At 37.9% G+C, this 18394-nt stretch overlaps 1 protein-coding gene across 7 annotated transcripts in view; it reads left to right on the top strand.

Annotated features, from left to right (window-relative positions):
* PHF14 (PHD finger protein 14) overlaps positions 1-18394 on the top strand; it is a 302241-nt gene that overhangs the window by 178703 nt on the left and 105144 nt on the right. The window lies entirely within an intron of this gene.

The following is an 18394-nucleotide window of genomic DNA, read 5'->3' as shown; positions in this document are numbered from 1 at the left end:
ATTTTGGTAGTAGGAATCGAAAGGAATGGATGGGTCTTGAAGATGTTAAAAAGGGGTAACGAGCAGGACTCAGTAACAGCAGCATGAGAAGTTGTGACAGGAACAGGTTTGTTTCAATATTGAAGATGATTTTGTTTGTAAATAAAGAGAAAAATACAACAAAACTTAGGTTTATTTACCAAATATCTTGAGTACCTGAAAAGGAGTTAGGTAAAAACGTGTAAGGGGAAATGCTTATTTTTCCAGATCACTATTAAAAATGACTCTTTTATTAAAATATAACTTTTAATTACAACTTGTGAGCTGTAGCTCACAAAAGCTTATGCTCAAATAAATTTGTTAGTCTTTAAGGTGCCATAAGTACTCCTTTTCTTTTTGCGGATACAGACTAACATGGCTGCTACTCTGAAACTTTTTAATACAATCTGACATAGTACACATATATGAAGTGCTGTACATGTACATTTATGTTAAGATTCCCAGATTTACATTAATAAAATCAATTGTGCTACATTTGATAATCCAGTTGTAAGACAGGAATCAATCTCGTAATTTTTAATTAACGTTTTCAATATATTTTGGAGAGTATACTGGTACTATTGTATAAGAAGTGGCCAGGCAGCTGTTTAATATCTTAAGACACTTAACTAAACAGATGAAGAGGAAAGACACAGTGTTATTTAGTAAACAACCTTAGTAAAGATTCTCTACATATATATGGGAACAGCATGTCCTCTGAAGCTTCTTGTAGTAACTCAGAGCTGTGAAAGAGGGATAAGAATACCAGCAGGTCTTTAAAACGCCAGTGGTAATCTTAGGTCTTCACATTAAAGAACAATAAGTAAACGGAAGAGCTTCTGTTTGCTTTATTTTAATTCTTAGACTTATCCAAACAATGTTACCTTTTCATAAAATGATATTGTGTCTATAAAAGTTGACCGACCAAGAGCAATGGAAACCGGAGTCTTTTGTTGTGTAGAACAGTTAAAACTTGTGATTGTGTGAGCATCTCCTCCCCACTCTGCCATTGTGTTTTGACATGCATCAGTAAGAAACATCTCTAAAAGTGAGATGGTGCTTCAGTCATTTCTGCTTTTTCAGTCTGTCTTCTTTGTCCCAATCATTGCAGACAGAAAAAGACAAGATACCAGGAATGTGGTTTAACTAGGCCACAACATTATTAACACATCTGGAAACTTTACTGCATCATTCAGTGTGGGTCATCCATTCCACCTGATGGAGGGCTGCATAAGCCCCCTTCCATCCCCCCTCCCATTAACCTAGTCAACACTAACACCGTTAGCAAGACTCCACCACCCTTCCCTTTTGAGAGTTAAGAGGTTGAGTGTGAGGGTGTTGTCTCCCTGCTGTACCAGTGTTAGGCATCCCAAGCCCATTCCCCACTTTCTTTAGGAGAGGCTGTCTCCTAATCCATGTCTGATTTCAGTTTATCAGGGAACTGGACTCCCTATTGATTGATTACTTGCATTGGGCATCTGTCAAGTTGTTGTGACATAAATTTCACAACTTAACATATCTGCCTGGTCCCTGGGCTGCTGAGAGGAAGACAAAAAAACATGACTACCCTGTGCATGTTAATCCGACAAAGAGGAAAAATTCCTTCCCACCGTCCCAAGGGCAACTATCATGATGCCTACAATAAGGCCCCCAAACATGATCCTATTCTAGTCACAAGAAATAGGGGGTTTCCTCAGGGTGCAGAATGGCACCCCAGACAGGGAGAAGTAATTAGAAGCCCTCCCTTTGGGTGCATGGAAGCCAATAAACTGCAATCTTTTGCACCTCTCTGTCCAAACAGTCAGCCCAGAGCCCACTCCTTAATCCCATGAGGAAGCTGAGTGCCCAAGATGAGGGGAAAGGAGTGCTGTCCCTAAAGAGTCAAAGGGTTTTATTTCCCCTGATAGCCCAGATAGACCTCTGAGGCTTTGTTGGGAGAGGTAACAAGATTGCCAGTAATGACAGTTGTGTGATATGGTGCCAGTAGCGACGGGTTTTTTATATGGACCTCTCTTTGCTATGAACTTGATTTTGACCAGCTGTGCAGTCATTTCCAAACCACCCCCAGCTTGCCAGATTCAGAGAATAATAGTGAGCAAAGGCCCTGAGTCTCTCTCTCTCACTCTCTCACACACACACAGTACGTACGTACGTATATTAAAAGCTCTGGGAAATGAAATAAAGCATTCTGTGCATGAATAAATACCTGACAAGTGTCTATATTTGTTTAAAGTTGTGCCTAGGCTTTGAACCTTAAGCGGCTTTTTATCAGACAGCTCTACCTGCTTTATATATAGGACACATTTTTAAAATAACCCTGGCCTATATTTTATAATTACAGTTAAGCGTGCATGGAGTTGATTGCCCTTAGACACCTTACTGTTTGATTCACTCATAAAAATTAGACTCAAAGTTCCTAATTAAAAATAAGCTCAGTCTGTTGTGAAATCCCTCTGCAGAAAGCCACTCTCCCTCAATCTGAATTTAAATTTCATTTTCAATCTTACCCATAAGGTTACTAATGCAATATTTATGGTTAATTCTGATAAAATATAGAATGCAGTCAGCACAATTATCTTTAATATAGATAAATCTTGATTAAAATATTTTAATATACATTTTCCATCACTAGTTTATTTGTAAAAGATTGCTCTGAAGCCAGTACTTTATAAGCTAATATTTCATACACAAGTGATAAGGTTTGAAGTATGATTTTTACCTTACCTAATTAAGCTAAAACCATCAATTTAGAATGCATTTAATATATAAATGTAATATGTTTTTTGAAGGGAAGGAATGACAGTACTATTAATAAATACTATAGTCATTTTATCTTACAGTATCTTATTAATTGTTTGTATTACAATAGTGCCTAGGAGCCCTAGTTGTGGACCAGAACTCCAGGAGGTTCTTTACTTTTTCAGAAGTAATATCTAATGTAACCTCCCTTCATCTTTATATTGCTGGTTGCAAAGGAAATAAAGATCTTCTGAAATTCACCTGGAGAAATAATGCTACTGAACACACACAAAGTTAATGTGCTTGATTTAAAATCGTTCTGAAGCTTGTTCCCTATGAAATTTGATTCTGCGTATGGACCTTAAAGGGTTCAATAGTCTCATTTTTAAAATATACATATTTTCATTTTTGAAAGGGGAAAATAACCACATTCTGTTTCCTAAAGAATCATGAGTGATACAGAGCATGTAAATGATACGATGGCTGAGGTAATCATTACTTTCTTATACATTCATGCATAAAGCACTAAATGGAAAACACATCAAAATGCACCCTTTTTCTGAAAGTCTAGCAGTGGTGTTGGTATGGTTAGATATTATAGGTAGGGTGGGCAACGCTGTCCATTGTTAAGGTTGTCAGATACTTTGCATTCTAAAACCCTGTTTCAGTTACTTATAACTTTGGCAAACTTTAACTGTTTGACCTGAAACTTTCCATGCCTAGTGTCTGCCTCAGGCTGAATTTTTGGGGAAATTTCACCCAAAACGGTTCAGCCATTTCAGAGACTGAGACTAGTGAAAAATACATTGTTTTGCCCATGTTAACAAATCATGGTGTCTTTTTCTTTGAGCAGCTCTACCATCCCCATGTTTTGGAGCAGGAATTTAAAATTTGGCAGGGGCTGGCCTTGATGGCATGGATATACCATTTGCCATCCCCCTGAAAATCTGTCCAAATTTTACTAAGTTATAAATCTTTGAAAAAAATCTCCATATTCACATACACAGTAGAGACTTGCTAGACTTTACCAGTGAAATTCCTGAAGATTCCATCTGAGCATGCTGTAGCCCAGGGTTGAGCAGAACTTTCCCTGCAATTGTAGCTCTTGGCTGCAGTGGGCCATGCTGGGCCTGGGGCTGGGCACATGATCAGAGAAGAGGGAGCCAAGGAGGGAAATGAGGGAGTGGGGACAACTGTGAATCAGAAGGTGGGGGGAGACTGAGATTGGCTGAGGAATTGGGGAGAGGGCACATGGAATGGCTGGAAAAGGAGACTGAGTCAGGGGAAGGAGGTAAGTGGGGAGGAATAACAGATCTGACAAGCAGCTAAGTTGTGGGAACATGGGGGGAATGAACACTGCATGAACAAGGAACTGGAGTGTGGGGACGATACTAAGATTGGGCAGGAAGCCCACAGAGGGAGATTGGTACTGGGAGCCAGTGGGGATGGAGAACACGGGCTGGAGGAGAAGAGCAACTGGAGTCCCAGATTGGGGAAAGAGAGAGATTGAATAAGGGGCAAGGTGACGGAATTTGGAATTGACTGGGATTGGGAGTTGGGGGGGGAGACTAAGACTGGGACAGAGAGTCTGTGCGTGAAACTAAGACTTGCTGGGCAAGAAGACTGGGGATGGGGTGAGAACACTGTGGAGTAGAGAGTGGGCAAGCCATGCAAGGAGAATGGAACCAAGGAGCCAGAGGTGGGAAGAGCAGGACTGGGATAAAGACAGGTTGGAAGGGACATAGCAGAAGTGGTCATGCTTTGGGGGGAAAGGGCGGAAAAGTCTGTGCTCACCAGAGCACTCTCCACTCCAGAGCCTGGATTGGAACGCAAGGTTCCTGCGTCTCTCCATGCATCTGCTGTCATCAGATGTCTGTGAACATAAGAATGGCCATACTGGGTCAGACCAAAGATCCATCTAGCCCGGTATCCTGTCTTCAGACAGTGGCCAATGCCAGGTGCCCCAGAGGGGATGAACAGAACAGGTAATCTTCAAGTGATCCATTCCGTCACTCATTCCCAGCATCTGGGAAACAGAGGCTAGGGACACCCCAGATGTGAAAGCCATTGGTAAAGTTTCTCATCCACCTCTAGGGCTGATCCATATAGAAGATGACAGCCTACTACTGCTATCAGTTATTCCATTAACTCAAGCCAAGGTCTGTATGATGGATCCAAAGGTTCCAACCCTACTAAAGACCTATGTCGGTGTGGGTATGATGCCACACTAATTTGGTTTCGCTTTTTAAAAAACTAGGAAATTCCACACAAAAATAAGTGTGAAAAGAATATTTTAAATTTGCAAATCAAGCACTCATATGTTAGAAAATGCCAGAATTAAGGTTGGCTGTGCAACAGTAATTTAGCCTCTTTATGCATATGCATTTTGATAGTCTTTAATTACATGATCACATACTATTTTTTCCACAATACCCCACCTAATTCAGTCCACAGGATTGATCTGCTCTGGCGATAAATCAGGGTTGTGTAACGAAGGAGACCGCTGTCTGTCGGACCCCTGCTTCATTTGCTGCAGAAGTCAAACAATGTGTAGAGAAAGAGGTAGGGTTTGCAGAAGAAGAAAGAATGGATGAATTCTTCCCTGAGGAACTGGATTCTGCTCCTGCTATCACAGAGTTGCTGTGTGATGCTGTCTGAGTTGCTTAATGCAAACTTTTCATACATAGTCACTTAGTATGTGTTCCCTATTTTCTGAATGCTTTACTTGAAACCATGAGGTCTTATTTGCAGATGTGCTGAGCACTCACAACTGCAGTGAAGTCTGTGGGAGCTCTGCTTTGGACATATGAAGTTCTATGTAATGCTAAGTACTTTGAAAAAGCAGGTCCTAGTCAGGAGCATGCACAAGGTGGGAGGGGCAAGCAGGGGCATGCCCCCCACCCAAATCTCTGTGCGTCCCTGTAGCCCAGAGACGGAAAACACAGCAAGGTGGCTGGCCACCGGCTGAGCTTTTCCTCCCCCCACTCCTACAGCTGCTGCTTCTCCATCCCTGCTGCTTGAGTCTCACGAGTTGCCTCTGCCTTCACCCCGACTCACCTCAATGAGCTTGTGGGGAAAAAATAGGATGCAATCATGTAGTGAACGTATCATAACGCATATGTAGAAGGGGGCTGAACTAGGATTGCACAGGCAACCTTAATTCTGGCTTTCCCTAACTTTTGAGAGCTTGGCTTTGCAACCTTAATAGTCTTTTAGCATTTTTTAAAATGTAATATATGTGTATTATATACTTACCCAATAAAACTGTAAACATTTTAGGGAACCCTGTAGAGAAGTAGTTCCCAAATTCTTTTCTGCCAAGGATCCCTTTGGCATCTGACTAAATGTCCCAGACCCCTTTCATTTCAGGTACTATGGGAATGCCCTGAGAGGTCACGCTGTGCTGGTGATGCCATTTTGAGAACAAAATGGCATCCTCTATGTGGCCCAGAATGCAACTCTGGTATATTCTGGCCCTTCTTCAATCCCCCCATATAACCCAGAGTGGACCACCCAGGGCCTGGGGAACCCACTTTGGGAACCACGGCTGTAGCTCAGTAATTCTAAAGACATGGGGATAATTGGCAATCATTTCAGGCAGGCTATTTCACACATTGCGAGTGATGTGAAAGAAAATGCAGAGAAAGCCAAGGGTGAAGTGAGAACTGTACACTTTGTATTCTGTGTTGTAATTGAAATCAATATATTTGAAAATGTAGAAAACATCCAAAATATTTATAATAAATTTATGTTATATTAATCACAACAGTTTTTAAAATCTATTTATTTTGCTTTAATCAGATGCATTGGCTGATTACTTGCAAACCCTACTTGTAATGTATTTAATCTAATTCAGAAACTAAAAGATAATAGGAAGTATACAGGCACCCTCTCTGTAATCAGTCTTATTTACTTAACCAAATCAATCAGTTTCTAAACTCATGAAAATACTATATTGGAAATTTTGCAAAAACTCTGGATATATGTTCTTTTAACTAATAGAAATAGGTATGGATCACATACAGAGATGTTTAGATGTAAGAGTTTGGTCTGGACCTTCTGTGTAGTTTTGAGTATACTTTTTTCGCAGTAAGGCAACCTTGAATTGATTGATTTTTTTGTTTTTGTTAAGAAAGTACAAACTTGCAATAGAAGCTTGGTTTGTAATAATATATTCGATTTGGACATGTTGTCATGGCCCCATGCAGGACAGGAATACATTAGGGATTCATGCTTGTACATCTGGTTGTGTGTGTGCAAAACAAAGTGGTACCCATTAAAATATTGCCATTTGCTAGTTATCAGCTTTACAGTAGTTCTGTATTCAGTGTGTTTGTGTTGTGTTAATTAGGCAAAAAGGCCAAATTACAAAGATTTGAATGGTAACATTAACAGTCTGTAATAGCCTCAGACAAATATCGGGTTGTATTTTGCAAAGAAATTTAATTTCCACAATATCATCAAATCTAAGAAATGTAGACTATCATCCCATCTTTCTTTCACTCTGTATGTTTGTCTCCAAATCCGTGACTTCTGGAAAGAAATTCATGTAGATCTTTCTATTCAGTTTCATGAGTCCAATGTTTGTCTAATAGTTACAGTTCAGTACTGAGAGGTAATGTAACTAACATACATATTAAGAGTAAAATATGCTTGTTCTCGTTTTTAAAAGTGTATTTATTTTTTTTTATTCAATCGGAGGAATCCTTATTTTCAAGCTTAGCACTAAGTAGTATATGCCCAGTGATCAGTTGACTAAGTTAACTAAAATAAATGTCGATCTTTAGAAATTCCCCTTGTGCTTCTTGAAGAATTCTGTACAGCTCTTGTTGGATATTTTATTTGCATAGAAAATTCCAGCAGCTGTGCTGTAGTCTATACATAGATTCTATGACATTCTTAAATTTAAAAAAAAAAAAGGTGTCAAAGTTTGTTTTTCAGTGTTTTGAAATACAAATGCTGAAGAGATAATTACTGTTTAGCCGAATTCTAATTGTGTGCAGTGAACTGCTGTGTTGATTTAGATAATTTGCCACTAGCACTTTAGAAGTTTTCTGTTGTCAGATTTACAAATTAGAAATAACATTCTGTTCAGAAATTGGTGAAAGGATGTTTTTTATATACAGTGGAAATTTGAAATAGGGTGCTTAAATGCTAAAATATTGTTTTATATATTCAATAAGCATAAAGATTTTGTTTCATAAAATTATCGTTTATTGTGCCATAATCTTAGAATGGTTTAGATTATTACCTTGTTTAGTATATTTTCTAAGTATGTTTTGTGTTTCATTCTATTAACGTTCCTGTTTCATAATGAGGAGAATTGGCATTTTTTAAAAAGTTCAAAAAGGGAAGGTATGAATTATAAAAAATTCAAAAAAAAGTATATGAAATTTTTACCTTGCAAGTTAAGTAAATGTATTTTTAAGACACCTCTTCTATCCTTAAAATTTTAAATTAATCTGGCTTTACTGAAAAAGCGTTTCTAGTAATGTTCTAGTAATTTGTTGATGTTAAAAAATAGGAGTGCTACACAAATAAATGGGCTCATACTTTTTCCTTTTTGACAAGTTAGGTTTGTTTGTAAACACAACTAAGAGACCTTCGTTAATTAAGTTAATTTCAATCATTTGCCACCTTTTATTATAAAGGCAAAAATACATCTGAGCAATATAAACTAGATGTTATTCTGATCAGTATAAATAAGCACTATATGTGCTTTTATAAACACCATGCTCTGTAGCATATTGGCCTTTCCCAATAGTAAAGCCTATGCCATGAATTCATCACTGGGAGTATAAAATCAGCTTTCAGGCAGAGAAAGGGGCCTTATCCATAGCAGCTGTCTCTGGATTTTGGAGTGGCACCAAGAAGATCAGCTCACCACAATGGCGGAGCTCTGGTACTTACGACCAATAGCAGAAGACTATTATTGGTAAATTGTGGAATATCAAGGGGTTCCATTATTGGCCAGTGTTGTAGGGCTTGGGGTTCCACATTCAGTAGTCCAGTGGTTCTCAAACAGGGGTGTCAAGGTTCCTTCCCCACTCTGAACTCTAGGGTACAGATGTGGGGACCTGCATGAAGGACCCCCTAAGCTTATTCTTACCAGCTTAGGTTAAAAACTTCCCCAAGGTACAAACTTTGCCTTGTCCTTGAACAGTATGCTGCTACCACCAAGCATTTTAAACAAAGAACAGGGAAAGAGACCACTTGGAGACGTCTTCCCCCAAAATATGCTCCCCAACCCCTGCACCCCCTTTCCTGGAGAAGGCTTCATAATAATCCTCACCAATTGGTACATGTGAACACAGACCCAAACCCTTGGATCTTAAGAACAATGAAAAATCAATCAGGTTCTTAAAAGAAGAATTTTAATTAAAGAAAAGGTAAAAGAATCACCTCTGTAAAATCAGGATGGTAAATACCTTACAGGGTAATCAGATTCAAAACATAGAGAATCCCTCTAGGCAAAACCTTAAGTTACAAAAAGACACAAAAACAGGAATATACATTCCCTCCAGCACAGCTTATTTTACAAGCCATTAAACAAAAGAAAATGTAACGCATTTTCTAGCTAGATTACTTACTAACTTTACAGGAGTTGTAAGGCTTGCATTCCTGAGCTGTTCCCGGCAAAAGTATCACACAGACAGACCAAACCCTTTGTTCCCCCCCACTCCAGATTTGAAAGTATCTTGTCTCCTCATTAGTCATTTTGGGTCAGGTGCCAGAAAGGTTGCCTTAGCTTCTTAACCCTTTACAGGTGAAAGGGTTTTGCTTCTGGCCAGGAGGGATTTTATAGCACTAGATACAGAAAGGTGGTTACCCTTCCCTTTATATTTATGACAAGGGGTCTGTGTACTCCTGGGGGTACTCAGAGATTGTCTAGGGGAGTACATCAACTCTTGTAGATATTTGCTTAGTTTTACAACAGGCTACATAGAAAGCACTAGCGAAATCAGTACAAACGAAAATTTCATACAGACAATGACTTGTTTATACTGCTCTGTGTACTGTACACTGAAATGTAAGTACAATATTTGGTAAAAAATGAGAAAGTAAGCAATTTTTTGGTAATAATGTGCTCTGACACTTTTGTATTTTTTGTCTGAGTTTGTAAGTTTTTAAATGAGGTGAAACTTGGGGTACACAAGACAAATCAGACTCTTGACATGGGTACAGTAGTCAGGAAAGGTTGAGAGCCACTGCAGTAGTCTACACAGGGCTGCAGACCTTGACTAGCACTTAGAATACTTCAGGCCTGTAAGGTTTAAATGGGCTGGTTAGACCTTGAACTCCTAGGTTGCCCAAGATATAAGTATAGAAAGGAAAGAAGGCAATCATGTGACTTCCGTTGGTGGTGGTTGTCTCCCTCATCACTGCTGTTGTGACAGTGAATAATGATGTATTTGTTTACTTCTATTACCATAGTGCAGAAAGGCTACAAGGAGGGCCTCATTGTGCTTTACAGACACAATGGTGTAGTAAGGGAGTAAGTTACATGCATTGTTGCTGGTTATATTTTAACTTTACCAGATTGCGATGTGATCACCTGATTTGAATGGCACCTATATAAGTATCATTGAATTAATTGCATAACGGTTAGGCTAAACACTGTAATTAAAAATGGCAATGTCCTGTAGTCCCTAATATAGTATATATAGCAGTAGTTAGATTTTATATGATATTTTATTCACTAAATCTCAGCTGCTCACAGTATTAACAACTTTTTAATTTTTTTTTTCTAGAAGGAGACAATATACAAGTGTCTTGGGGCAGAATTTACACCTTTTTAATGTTCCCTTTTCCACCCCCTTTTATTAGACTGTGAATCTGCAATTTGCAATGAGTGAGCAGACGACAGTACCCATACAGAGCCCTGTTAACACAATGGGACCACTCAATCTTAATGTTAAATACTTTGTTGAATTTGGGGTCAGAGTTACTACTTTAGCTCAACTGGTAGAGTTTTCATTCTGGACTATTTTATTTTATTTAGATTAATAAAAGCACCCTTCTAGAAGTTCTGAACCCTTTACAATTATTACAAAAAGTACAGTGTAATGTATACTATTTCCACCTCTCACATTTCTCTGTAGAATAATCTATTTAACGGGATGTGTGTTGATAGTTATAGATGCACATGTGCACTGAAAGTAAACCTTTAGGCAAGTTTTCCAGAAGAATATATATTCAATTTCCAAAGGGTTTAATAACATTTCTCACCCAAGTTGTTGCCTAAGGTCTTGTCTACATAAACGTTTAGTTCCCGAAAAGCTGGGGTGTGAAGCTAGCCTGCTGCTGACTAGCTGCCTGCATGCATACTGCTGATGCGCATTAACAGTATGTTAATTTAGTGTCTACTGTTCACATAGCTAATTCAAAGTGTTCATTAAAATATACCTTGCATTTTATAAGTAAGATTTAATAACAAAAATAATGAAGAATCTAAGCTAATGACATATTTTAGAGAGAGAAAATAAATTGTAATTGTGATTTCATTGTCAGTAGCAAAAAGAGACTGGAATGTCTCCGTTACGTTCATTTGTTCATAGCAACATTTGAGGTATGACCCTAGAAAGTATTAATGTAACAAAATATTCATAATAAAAGTAAAATCATCTGAGATGCTGAAGTTTTAATCTATCTATTGAGTTTATACAGTGTTTTCAACCATTTTAATGTACCTTTGCTGATAGACAGTGTCTTATTTATACACTGCTTCTTTAAGATGTTAATAATTAGGATATGTCTTCACTGCAACGTTAAGTCAGGTGATCAGCAACTGCTTGCGGGCACCCAGTTTGGAGCAATGAAATTGACAAAAATGACAGCCAACCACCTATGTAAGTAACACAGTGTCTACATGGACATTGTGTCGCCTTATCTACATTGATATAAGTAGAGGTGGAGATGTGTTGTTGTAGCAGGACACTTATACCAGCAGGAGCAAGGATGTAGTGTGTACATTGACATAGTTAGGTCAACATAAGCTGCCTTAGGTCAACCTAACTGTATAGTGTAGACCAGGGCTGAGTTACCATGTCCTCACTAGTGCTGCTCTTTCTCATATGTGTTGCTAAAATTTCAGTGGGCGTATCCCATGGTTCTGGGTAGTACACTGAGCAGTAAGCTGAGCCACTCCATGATTCTTTCCAAAAGAATTGTGGGAGAACTTGCCTATCTTTCTGGGCACACAAGCACAATTGTGGGAAGGCACTGGAGGACTATCGGGCAGTCAAGTGGTTTTGCCTGTGTCCTCACTGCAAAGTGGACAGGTTACCAGACTGCGTGAAAGCCTCACTTGGGTTTTAGGCTGTAGCCCCAGACGAGACTGCGACTCCAGGCTGAAAGCACCCAAACTCTGGTAACAAGATTTTGTGTGTGGACAGGAGGATGGTTGGGGAAACACCTAAGTAAGAGCCAGAGTTAATTCTGCAGTGTAGATATACCTTTAATTACATAATTGCAGCATATGTTAAGACTATTTATTCTACCTCAGCCTGTCTTTGCATAAGAAAACAAAAGAAAAACAAACAAAATCAGTTTGTTTACAGTGACCAAATAATTTTGAGGGAGCTATTTCAATCTTTTAGGTTAATATTTATATTTAAGTTAAAAATCAATAAAAAAAACTCCTTTTAAAGTTTTATTTCAAAATTTCACAACTCATGAAATTCAAAATTAAGACACTCCATCCTTAAATCAAGTGGTTGTTTTGGTATGAGTTATCAGAGCTACTTCTGTAGTTTAGCTGGCAGAGCATTTGCCTAGGTAAGATGATGATTCGGATTCTAGTGCCTGCATATTAATTGTTATTGGTAAGTATTGTTCTTGTGCTTGTTTTTGAGTGTGTTGCATCCGCTAACATATGTATTGGTAAAATGAAGCTTAACATTAGAGATATATGATGTAGGCCTTCTCAGGTTGACAGCCCCTTCCAAAAGTATGTTTCATTTCCTAGACAGCTCATTGCTTACAAATCCAAGGTAGTGTATACATTGAGAAAAATTGCACATGGTAGAGTCAGTATCTTGGGAGGATTCCTCGAGTTGCTAAATTCCACTGCTTCAAATCAATGTCTGGGTGCATTTTATTTTATTGATTTTATCACATGGTTACCCATAGTTTGATTATGCGTCTGTTCTAGTGAAAAAATCTGCTCTGTTATTGCAGTAGTTTAAAAGATGATCGCTAGTGATAATTAAAATGAGAGATTGGAAACAATTTATTATCAAAATATGGATAATATTTTTTTAAAAAAATTCTGTTTGGTCCAATATTAAACTTCAAAAATTTACATCCGATGGATTTAAACCATAAAAACAAAAATTGTTATTCGTAAGTGTGTATATGTGCATCTTATTTAAATGTTAGCTAGTAAAGGAATAAGCTTCCTGAAATGTACATTTATTATATACACAAGTCCCATACTCAAATGCAGTGGAATTGTGTAAATAGGAAATATTGGGTACCTGATAAAATCCTATAAATTATAGATTTTTATGCTAACAGTGTGACATATTTTAAGACTACTGTTGAAGGTACTTAATTTATAAGGTTTATAGCTACCAGTGCATTTCCGTTTAATGCAGGTTTCATTGTATTGTGTGAACACATGGTATTTGTTTGACATTTTATGTGGGTGCACATACATACATGTGTGTATTTTATAATAGTTTTCTCGTGATAATTTAAGATATCAAAGTGGCAGAAAAACATTCATAGTAATCAGAAATACTTTATTAAATAAAAAAGTCTTATAATGTACACTTCCATACAATTGCTTTGTCTGTCATATGGATGGTGACATAAGTTCTTTTAAAGGAAATTATTTCACTCAGCTCAGAAAGCCATACTGTAGCCATCTGGTGTCATCTTGGTAGATTATAACTGTTTTTGCCAGCATTCTCCTACTGTGTTAAAACAATTCAGATATGTTCTGCTTGCCAGCAGGTTATAAATATATTTTTAATCACACTGGTAACATTACTATTCGCGTATGTCAGGTTCTTACAGGTCAGTTAATTTCTGTCTTCAGCATGGGAAATGGATTAAAAAGATGGAAGAAATGAGAGACTGTGACAGGATAGGGACAGGAGCTTTATACTTTCCCACCTAAGATATGTGAAAAAGTAAGCAGCCTGTAGCAAGCACTTTCAATCTGCAGAAGGTGCTCCTTGTTCTCTTCAACCCCTAAATACTAGCAGGTCACTATTCATTTTTTCCAGGTAACCAATTACTATACCAGTATGAATATAGAGTTTGTTACATGGACAACCATTTCAAAGCAGCAATTAGAACTGGCCTTCAGGGTCTGTATTGTAGTAATTAATCATTCAGTGTAATCAGAAACCACTATCAGAACAATCTGCTTTCTGTGCTCTTAAACCAGAGGTTCAAAACTTGGTTTGCAGCTTGTTCAAGGTAAGCCCTGGCGAGCCGCGACTTGCTTTGTTTATCTGAGCATCCGCAGGTACGGCCGCTTGCAGCTCCCAGTGGCCGCAGTTTGCCGTTCCCGGCCAGTGGGAGCTGCGGGAAGCAGTGGCCTGGCCCAGAGTACAGCTCCCTTTGGAACACACCTACAAATTGAGTATATGACAACTTCAGCTTCAGTTCTCCCCTCCATGACTTCTTGTTACTAATAAGAGCTAGGACAGAGAGAGAGTTTAAGCCCAAGTTGTTAGAACATACGATATTGCAGCTCTGTAACAGAAGCAGCTACTTCATTCCTGTAGCATCAGAAAGAAAGAAAAAGAAATAGCTGATAAACCTGAACAGTTCCATTGGCATTTCTTGGCATAGTTCATTTAGGTTGCTCTAAAGAAGTGAAGGGTTTGTGTTTAGTTATAAATAGGGCTGTCAAGCGATTAAAAAAATTAATCACACTTTTAAACAATAATAGAATACCATTTATTTAAATGTTTTTGACATTTTCAAATATATTGATTTCAATTACAATGCAGAATACAAAGTGTACAGTGCTTACTTTATTTTTTATTACAAATATTTGCACTACTAAAACAAAAGAAATAGTATTTTTCAGTTCACTTAATACAAATACTGTAGTGCAATCTCTTTATCACGAAAGTTGAACTTACAAATGTAGAATTATGTACAAAAAAGACTTCATTCAAAAATAAAACAATGTAAAATTTTAGAGCCTGCAAGTCCACTCAGTCCTACTTCTTGTTCAGCCAATCTTTGAGAGAAACAAGCTTGTTTACATTAACAGTGAGATTAAAATGGTGAGATTAAAACTGCAATTGTGATTAATTTGTTAAATTGTGATTAATTTTTTGGAGTTAATCGCATGAGTTAACCAGTTAATTGACAGCCCTAGTTTTAAATTAACAAAAGTATCTAGTATCTGAGATGTTGTCATGATTTTTAAAGGGTAATAAACTTTAAAAAATTACGTTGAAAATTCAGTTGTCTTCTAAAGAGTTATTGTACCAAATTTTGGAGAAAATTCAGTCATTAAGGAATATATTGTGACTATGGATCCACCCAGACCTAGTTAGAGACATCCTGGAGTGAGATGATGATTTAGACAATCGCCATTTCCTCTCTGTTCCCCCATAAGAGGGGTGACCGGCTTATAGCTACCAAAGTTTGCATTCAATAGACGGCGAATTTAACTGTACTGGCTGCAACTTGGGAGAGTGTAACCAAGGCTCTATCCACTCCCTGTCTTCTCATATCTACCTGCACATGGGAATGGGGAGCAACAGCTGTGCAAAGTCTACTTCGTCTCCAGTTCTGCTACCTGTGATGTAGAAAGCCAGACTCAAGGGGTGTCTTGCACCTCACTTCCATCTTGCGTCGCTGTAAAAGCCTGGCCATGATTTGCCCCTCAGATATGAAATGGATCGTATCTTGCTGTAACATAACTTTAACTGCAGAGCCTCTGCCGAAACCTCCTTAATCATTTGAAGCTATTGTAAAAACAGGGTTTGTAATGGGATATTTAATTTCATACTTGATATTTTATTTGTGTTTACAGAATATTTGGTAACTGGCTGCCTACAACTACCCTCCATCCCCAGTTTTTGTGTTTTTGTTTTTATTTTAATGTATTCAAAGTACTCAGCTGTGACTATGCATGACCACATTTGGTATTTGATATTGTGCAATCAGGATTGAGAATTAATTTCATACTATCTTATGTCCTCATACTATAAGAACCCTAACTTGGTGTCTTGATGAGGTACTAATGAAAAATTGTTTATGCTCCTGCTGCTTGTCATTTTAACTACCGTAAATACACCAACAGTCACCAAATTTGGTTAGATTCATAGGCAAGTATTCAGCTGAACATACTTTTCTTTACAGCGAATATAGCAAGATTAAACTTGAAGATGCTTTCATAGTGTACTCATTCTAAATAATAGCAGGTGGAAGGAGGGGTTTTGCTTTCAGTGAAAATGGATAGGCACTCCCTGCAATTGCACATTGAATCAGATAGACAGAGACAGCTGCAGAAGGGAGATATGCATAGCAGAAACCAAATCAATTGGATTCAGTCACATCCAAATGAAATTACATCAGTCAATAACCTTCCTTTCAAATGACTGAAATCTTTCTGGCCCAAATTTCTCTTGTCAGGTTACTCAGTTTTGCCAGTGATTAAAGTATCTTAAAATTGCTTCGATAACATCAAGGACCTTGTTGTGACAAGTTCTGTAAATGCAGTCTCTTGAAAGAGAAAGCTGGGTTTCAAGTAGAGTATTGAGTGTATTGATCGAATTTCTTTCCATTGGTCCTCAGAAGCTTTTGTTCGCAAAGATATTGCAGAATGAAGGAAATCTATACCTCTCACATTGAAGGAATTCATTTCCATGTCTGATATCTATATTTTATTTTATTCTTATATGTGGTTATGTGACTTCTTTTTAAAATTTTAAAATAGTTCTAGAAGTACAGTGTACTTATTCTAAAGTGGAATAGTATAGTTTTGAAACACATAATCCTATAAATCAATAGACTATTGTATTTGTTTGCCTCAGTCAGCATATTTATTAAATGTGGGGATACACTGACAACCTTTAAAAGGTTAGCATTTACTAACCATTACCACCTACACGGCTGCTACTCTGAAACCTGAAAGTGGCTGAGATTTAGTTTCCATCTGTACCTGAGATGTTATGATCTGTATTTGTTGCTACTGTGAATATTGATTTTTGTTGTTGTTTTATTTTCTTTTTTGTGTTTTGTTCAAATCGATCATTATATATGTGTAGCCATTCAGGAAATATTTGTAATTGTTTACAATTAATCTATAGTGAGAAGAATTTCATTAATTAACACTGTCTAGGTTTAGGAGCCATATTCCATACCATTGATTTGTTTTGTTTAATGAATTAGTAAGATTCTTGATTTTTAGAAGGGCTGAGCTCTGGCAATACCCAGTGACTTAACTGGGAATTGTGGGTACTCATCACCTCTATCACCTTGTCTAGAGTGGAGAAAAGGGTGAATTCTTAAAACATTAGTTTACATGATTTTCAGCACCACTTAATATATAGTGCCTTTTAAAATGTTAGTAGTTCATGGTGAACTCTAGATGGTAAGTTCTAGATTTCAAATTTCATTTAAAATGTTCATTGTGGTTGAAGGCCACCCCAATCTATTTTCTTCCACTGCCAACTACTGTCATATCCCATCCACGTATAATTTCCCCAACAACCCCAAACACATGTAGGGATTTGTCAGGATTTACAAAAGGGTAGTTTCAAGCTTTAATGGACCTCATAAGATCTATCGAAGTAGAGTGCGCCTTCTATGGACCTCATGCACAGACCCAGCTTAAATTTTGGATGCTTATTTACAGGTTTTGTTGAAAAAAGTTAAGTTTGAAAGTATGTGTATCATTGGAATCTGAATCATGCCCTGAAACATCCTCTCTAACAAAAATTCTACACCTTTTAAAAACAAGAGATTCCCACTATCATCTCAAAATCCTGCATCACTCACTATTGCCCCACTCAGTTTGTACTCCCCCCTTCCTCTTGTCTATAAATGCTATCAGGAAAAGAACTAATAAAAAGGTTCGGGGTGCTTTCTCTGGAAAAATCTCAAAATATTCTAGTCAGTTCAATTTCCTGTATTTGTGAAGATTTAAGGTAATTTCAAGAGCTTTTACACAAAAACTACATATTTTTTTACCTGACTAGGGGAAGAGGAAGCTGATATGGACAGGGGTGTGTGTGTGTGTGTGTGTGGTTGTTTCTTTCTTCCCTTATTCCCTGTACAGGAAGGAGAGACAGAAAGGGATTCAGCTTTTTCCTTTCTGCCATGGAGGGTAGGGGAAGTCAACAGGTTCTTTTAGAGGAACAGAGGTGTATAGGGAACCTCCCTAGCTATAACACCTCTCCTCCCTCTTCCCCTTCTCCCCCCCCCAAAAAAAAACAAAAAACCCCACACAGCTCTTCTGGCCTGCTATTGCCCCATCCACTGACTGGAAAGTCTGGGGAACTCATGTTTCCATTTCAGATTCTCCTGCCTAGCAAGTCCTCACTTCTCCCGTCACAGATGGAAATGTGAGTTCTGTGGCTAAATTGACCCGTCATTTTCGATAATCTCAACAAGCAGGAGCTGAGACTGGAAATGTATAGGTTGGCTAGATTAAGTA

The sequence above is a fragment of the Lepidochelys kempii genome, chromosome 2 (assembly GCF_965140265.1).
Source record: "Lepidochelys kempii isolate rLepKem1 chromosome 2, rLepKem1.hap2, whole genome shotgun sequence".
NCBI classification, from domain to species: Eukaryota; Metazoa; Chordata; order Testudines; family Cheloniidae; genus Lepidochelys; species Lepidochelys kempii.
This window is presented reverse-complemented; position numbering and strand designations above follow the sequence as displayed.